This window comes from Pinus tabuliformis, chromosome 4_2 (assembly GCF_031772625.1).
Source record: "Pinus tabuliformis cultivar Carrire ecotype Pingquan chromosome 4_2, CPIR1, whole genome shotgun sequence".
NCBI classification, from domain to species: domain Eukaryota; kingdom Viridiplantae; phylum Streptophyta; class Pinopsida; order Pinales; family Pinaceae; genus Pinus; species Pinus tabuliformis.
Window position 1 is genome coordinate 761,042,548 of NC_142304.1, and position 7,534 is coordinate 761,050,081.

Here is a 7,534-nt window from a genome sequence, read left to right on the forward strand (position 1 = left end):
AGGACAAACATAAAAATTAAAAAGATATTTTTTTAAAGGATGAAAGTGTGGTGGTAGATAAAGATATGTGTTACAATTCATTTCCTATTTCCACATTCATGAGGAAGTTTATTACTCTTTGAAAATATATAAATGAGAATAACTATTGTATCTTGTAGTGTAAAGTTGCATGGATAATAATATTGAGCTAAAATATGGTGATGTGTCCTTAGCTACACTAAGGGTATTGTTATAGCGAAATCTCACACTTCTTGAGCTAAATTTTGAAAGCTCAAGTATGAAACCCACTACACCTCAGAGGGGTCCATTGTCACCTCAACAACCCTCTTCTTACTTATGTCCAACTCGCATTTGGCTCAAGGGGGGTTCTCCTAGGATAGGAATGTTAGGGCTCAATATTTCTAGGATTTGAGTTCAACGAGAACTCCCAAGATGCACACAATCAAGGGTTATGAAATTATTTTAGAGAGTTAAACCAATGGGTGATGGAGAATAAAATATTAATGCCATAACTTGCCAATATATTTTTGTGGCATATAACATCAAGGAACATACAATCTCAAGGAAAATATGGAGTAGATACAAGGCTCAAAAGGACCAGGGCAAGTTAACATATTTACCCTGGGGTTTTGAATCAAGGTTCTCGATTTGAAAAAATTAAGTAAGGGAAGGAGATAACATGCTACTTCCTTAAGGACTTGGAGGAAAGGTTAAATTAATAAGGGTTATGAAGAAAATATAATTCTAACATGCTTAATACATGATTCATACGTGGCTGCGACCAAACCCTGACACGGGGTAGGGTTTCTACAGTACACCTGGTGCTACCTCATTCATGCTAGGCTAGGCTCGTTTACCATCCGATGTTTGTCTCCCACACTCCGTTCACACTCCTACTGTCTATCTATTGTGTGACTACCATACTCCCCATGACCGCGACTGAACACTTACCATTTATTGTTTGTATGTAGCTGTTGGTCCCCCGCTGTGACGGTTATTCCCAAATACGGCAACAGCTGGCGTAACCCCCGGAGCATTAATGGAGATAGAACTTATAGATTATTCGGAAGACCCCCTTGAGGTTACTTCCATTTTTAGCAGGCATACAAGCATAGAGTATTTCTTTCCACTCAACAGAGACTTGACTGAAGCCTTTGCTCTGCTACCGTCACTCACGGGTCCATGTAGTGCGGTCATTGATCTGCCTAAGATGCCATCCTCCTTGCTACCCTTCGACATTCCTCCTCCGTCGCTGACCTCCCTACAATTTGTAGCCAGATGCATCGGCCCTAACCCTGGGGCTGGCTCTTCCAGACCTTCACCCCTCCAACCTTCTACAGCCTCACATTACCCCTCTCACTCTCTCCACGGTGTGCCTCTGCCCCATCTGACTCCCCCCATCTCGACCCCCGCAACTGTTCCCCCTTCTGGCTACTTCACTGATGTTCCCCCACTCCTGGATGCTTTCCCATATGGCCCTAACCTAATTCCCTCGAACCTTAACCCTAACCCATCTAACCCTACCTTCGACGGAGCATAGGGGAATGCTGCAGCCGCAGAGCCTAGACTCGGAAAGAGACTAAGGTGCGTGAAATCAAAGGTGCAAGAAGTAATCATCAGCTGAGAAGAGGATTTCCAGTGGGAAGAAACCATGGACACGACTGCGAGAGTCCTGGTGGGAAGAGTAAGGGGAAGGAACTACTTTGTGACAAGATTAAAACAATGGGTCACGAAAATATGGGGACAACATCTAGCAGAATTACCCTTCGTTCAAACCTTCGTCCACGGCTAGTTTTCATTGTGTTTCCCCTGTAATGCTAAGGAGACGGAGCCCGGTGTTTGACCCAGACAGAGAATATCTTGGGGCTGGGCCACTATGGGTACGCCTCCCTGGCTTTCCGCTTCAATTTTGGACCGAGGACATCTTCAGGTGAATCAAAAACACCCTCGGCACCTTCTTCGAATATGATAGATCATATCTCACCACTGGGGTTATGGCCTATGCACGGATCCTAGTACATTTAGACATCAGAGGAGGGTTGTAGGAGCAAGTCACCCTACGCTGGAGAAACTACATAGGAACCCAGATCCTCGATTATGAGGGGGTTCCTTTTCGATGCAGACGATGTCACAGAGTAGGCCACCTCTATAAAGATTGCCCTATTCCCGGGAAATTGAGGACTGGGAAAAAAGGGAAGATAATTCACTCAACGGACCAAGGGACATAAGCCGATCTGTTTGAGGATGCAGAGCACATAGCCGTTAAAGTAGCTGGAATCGGGCCAGCCTTGGCAACAACGAATAAGCATGGAAAAATACCTCTCCGACCTCCTTCACCACGACTATCCAGGTCAAGGGCGGCTGTTGGAGCCGCGCTATCTTTGGGTATGTCTATTTTTGAACCTTGCTTTGTATGATCTGAAAACGAGATCTTAGACTAATATTAAGGTATTAGAATGATGTGCATGGATTTGCCTATATTACTTAGTGAAATGGATCGATAAGATTGCGAATAACATAGACAATGAAGCAGTTAAAGAAACATAATATTCAAACACACATAACACAACAAGTTTAATATGGAGTTCACCCAAAACTCTTGGGCTACGTCTCCTGGTCTAGCCTTAAGTGGTGACCTCTTTATTATCTCTTCAAGAGTAGAGTTTTACAAAATGTGAGCTCAAATTGAGTCTCAACACAACGGATACAAAACAACAGGAGTTTGCTTGAATCCCTCAAGCCTCTCTGGTACATAGACTCTCCCTCTCACTCTCTGTTTCTGTCTTTGCTCTGTCTCAGCACTGCTTGCCTATGTCTCTATCATTCTATGGAATTTTAAGCCAATCGACACTGTTTGTTCGTTTCCTCTTCTGGGCTCTCTGGCTTCCGGCCTCTGTCCGCTCAAATCCCCTTTGAGCGTTAACCAATAATGGCATAACGTCCTCAGGGAAGGTGGCCACCTGTTCTGCAACGGAAGGGACCATCGGGCCTTTGAAATCCCCAAAAATAGCGTTCTCTGTTTACACAGAGAAATACACTAAAGACATGGGAGAATTCGCTGAACTTCCATTTATTATACTTCAAATATCCTTAAATCCACTCTATATTCCCTTTGGATCCGTCTTTATATCGCTATCGCATATCCACTGTTGATCTGAGTGGTCTTGATCCAACGGTTGAGATTCATTTCGGGCAGCTTATGCGTACGAGGATTAACTGCCCGAAAAGGGTGGTTTTCTCTCTCTGGCGCTTGGCCACGTGGCAGCCAGTGTATGGGCTTGGGTGGAGCCCAGCCAATACCACTTACCGCCTACGGCCCACCCGAAATCTTGCTTGTTTCGGAACTCAAATGAGCTAAAACTTCCTATATATATCCCTTTCGGGTCCATTTTCATCACAACGGACGCGTTTCCTTTGTTTTTCGTTTATTTAATGAAATTGTGAAATACATTGAAAAAACCCTTTTACCGGAATTGAAATATTATCAAATTTCATCTATAATGCTGTCGGGTCCATTTTCATTGCATTGACGCTTTTTTATTTGCATTTCGTTTATTTAACGAAAACATAAAATACAAAGGAAAACCTTGTTTTTTGGAACTCAAAATATATGTGTTTCATTTATAATCCCGTTGGGTCCAGCCATCGCAGTCGCATGTATTGGCTCCACTCCTTTGTGTTGCTCCGATGCGATATTTCGATGCGATTGATCGCAATCGCATATCACATAGACCCCGGGCTGTTTGTAAGCACTCCTATGTTTTGTGCCAACGCGCTATTGCGAGTTAGCCTAGGCCGTCGATTTGCACACTTGATCGACGGTCCTTGTTGGCTCGTGCTGATCGCTGTCGCAACAGTCATATGATAGCCTTCGATAGCCTCCACCTACCTTCGCTGATTGCGATATGCCGATCGGATCTAGACTGTTGATCGGCCAGATCTAATGACTCTCATGCAAAGTAGTTTTAAGCCCCTGATCACTTTGTTTTTCAATGTTTTTCAGGCTCGATAGTGTTATCCACCATCTTTAAAGGTTTTCCCCTTGCGATATTTTTTAACTATATGAAGACTTAGAGGTTTTTAGGATCCATTTGGATCATGCCTTCCCACTGAAAATATTTTGGGACCACCAAAAGTTGGTTTTTAAGCATCAATCAAGTGAGGATACAACTTCCTCACTTGTCCAATCTCTATCCATCTTGCACTGCTTGGTTTTGAACCCTTGAGTCTGATTCTTAGGTACTCAACATCCCCTCTGCGTGTAGTTCTCACCTTCCTGTCCAGAACTGTATCTTCCTGCAACTCATTGAGATATTCAGGCAACAGATCATCAATAGAAGGCAACTGACTTTGCTCTTCAGGATCTTCAATCAATGAAGGTTCAAACAGTCTCAAGTTCTCTGCATTAACTACTGAATAGATGTGCATGTAAGCTGGAAAATCAAGGTGAAAAGCATTCTCACCAATTTTCTCAAGTATCTTGAAAGGCCCATACCTTATTGGCTTCAGCTTCTTACCTTCACCTTGCATTCTGTCTTTTCTGATGTACAACCAAACTTGATCACCAACTTGGAAGCTATGCTCAATTTGATGCTTATCATGCCTTGCCTTTTACTTGGCCTGGATCTTTTCCAGATGTTCCCGTGCTGCCTGGTGAATTTCTTGGATTTGTTTAATGAACTTGGTTGCTTTGTCCACATCACCGTGTCCATCAATTGTTATGTCTTTTCCAAAGAAAAAATCCAAGGGAGACCTTGGTGTAAAACCAAAACAAGTCTCAAAAGGAGATCTCTGTGTAGAAGAGTGTTTAGCATGGTTGTCAGCATGTTGCACATAACATAAATGTTCATCCCAAAGCTTGGGATGATTGTTGCAATAGCACATATGCAACTGGATCACTGTCCTATTGACCACCTCTGTTTGGCCATCTGTTTATGGATGAAATGCTGTGCTCTTCTTCAATTTGGTGTCCATCAACTCCCATAGACTTGACAAAAACTTCCCAACAAATCGGGAATCTCGATCAGATACAATAGAAGTGGGTAACCCAAAATGAACCTACACATGCTGAAAGAACAACTTTGCTATTTGTTCAGCTGTAATCTGCTTGTTACAAGGTATTAAAATATACATTTCGCTGAACCTGTCCACAATAACATATAAATAATCATGACCTTTTCTAGATTTTGGCAAACCCCTAACAAATTCCACGGAAACACTTTCCCAAGGACGAGAAGGAACTAGAAGTGGAGTGTACAAGCCTAGTTTTCTATTGCTGGGCTTGCTTTTAGCACACATGGTACACCCTTTAATATATCTAGAAACTGTTTCATGCATTCTTGGCCAATAACAGAACCTTTGCAACTGTGCAACTGTTTTACTTACACCAAAATGACCTGATATTAGAGAAGTATGTGCTTCTCGGATTATGTTAACTCTTTCAGTTTGAGGAATGCATAACTTTCCCAAATGATATAAGAGTTGGTCCTTAACATGATAATCCAATTCTTCTACTTGTTTTCCATGACTTAAAGTTGCATATACATCTTTAAAATCTACATCTTGATCATATTGTTCAATGTAGCTTTCATGCAATACTGAGCTATGCTTAAGTATAGTAGATGCATTTATGATTGGTCTTGATAACATATCTGCAACCTTATTATGTATGCCTTTCTTATACCCAATGACAAGATGAAACTGCTGTAGAAAATCCATCCACCTATAGTGTCTTGATTGCTGCAATTTAGTTTGTGAGTGTAAATATTGAAGTGGTTGATGATCTGTATGTATAACTGTTTCTTTGCCCATTAGGTAATGTTTCCACTTTTTCACACTCTGTACTAATGCATACAATTCTTTATCATATGTGGAATAATTAATTAATGCAGAATTAAATGTCTTAGAATGATAACATATGGGTTTACCATGTTGCATCAACATTGCTCCCATGGCATAATCACTGGCATCTTTTTCAATCTCAAATGGTCGTTGAAGATCTGGCAGTGCTAGTACTGGTGCTATACTAATTTTTTCTTTCAAGGTGTCGAAGGCTTTCTGCTGTTTTCCTCCCCACTGAAACACCTTGTTCAATCCTGTTAAATCATGTAAGGGAGCTGCAATCAAGGAAAAGTTAGCAATAAACTTTCTCCAATATTGTGCTGCTCCTAGGAAGCTCCTAACTTCTGTAGCAGATTTGGGTTTAGGCCAGTTCACAATGACTTCAACCTTAGAGGGATCTATCTTCAATTCACCACCCCCTACAATATGACCCAAATAATTTAAAGATGTTTTTCCAAATTCACATTTTGATAACTTAACATAGATATTTTCTCTTTTCAAAACATCTAGAGTCTGCTTTACATGCCTCAAATGTTCTTCCCATGTTTTACTGAAAACAAGAATGTCATCTAAATATACAATTACAAAATCATCAATAAAAGGCCTGAGCACATCATTCATAACTCTCATGAAAGTGGCAGGAGCATTAGTTAAGCCAAAAGGCATAACTAACCATTCATACAACCCTTGCTTTGTTTTGAAAGCAGTCTTCCATGCATCTTGTTTTGCTACTCTGACCTGATGATAGCCACTACGCAAGTCTAACTTGGAAAAGTAAACTACTTCTTTCAACTGATCTAATAGATCATCTATGCGAGGAAGAGGATAACGATTCTTGATCGTTATTTTATTCAGTGCTCTGTAATCAATGCACATCCTCCACGAACCATCTTTCTTTCTCACCAACACAATTGGAGATCCACATGGTGATGTGCTTGGTCTGATGAACCCTTTATCGAGCAGCTCCTGTACCTGCTTCTTGATCTCTGCATTCTCTAAAGCGGATAACCTGTACATTCCGATGTTAGGAAATGGAGCATCTTGTTGCAAATGAATATCATGTACTATTTCCCTTTTGGGTGGCAGACCTTTAGGTTCTTGAAATAGGATATCATATTCTGAAACAAATTTATCTAAATCAGCTTTCTGTTTAGCATCACAACCTTCAAATGCATTGGTTTTATCAGGGTTCTTTTCCTTTACAACCATTAGTAAAAATTGCTTGCATGAATTTACAATTCTATTCATCTACCCTGAGTTTATGAGAGCGTAGTTATTTTTGAGCTGATGAGCTCTTACAATATATTCTATTCCATCTTTTGTGAGTTGATACTTATTTTCGGTTCTATAGAAAATGGCTTTTCTATCATACAAGTAAGGACTTCCTAAAAAAATACCACATATATCTAAGGGAACTATATCTAACTCAACCTCATCTACAAAAGTTGACGTAATAGCAAACCTAAGTTTACATTGTCTAGTCACTTGTAGCTTTGCTTTATCACATACCCAACCTAATGGATATGGCTTCTTGTGAGGTGTTGTTAGTAAGCCCAACTTATTTACAATTGTTTCAGAAATCAAGTTGACTTGTGAACCACTATCAAATAAAGTATCAATCTTTTTATGCTTGGAAATAACTCTAATATGAAAAATTTCATGTCTTTTCCTCTCATTTTCTTCATTGTCAATA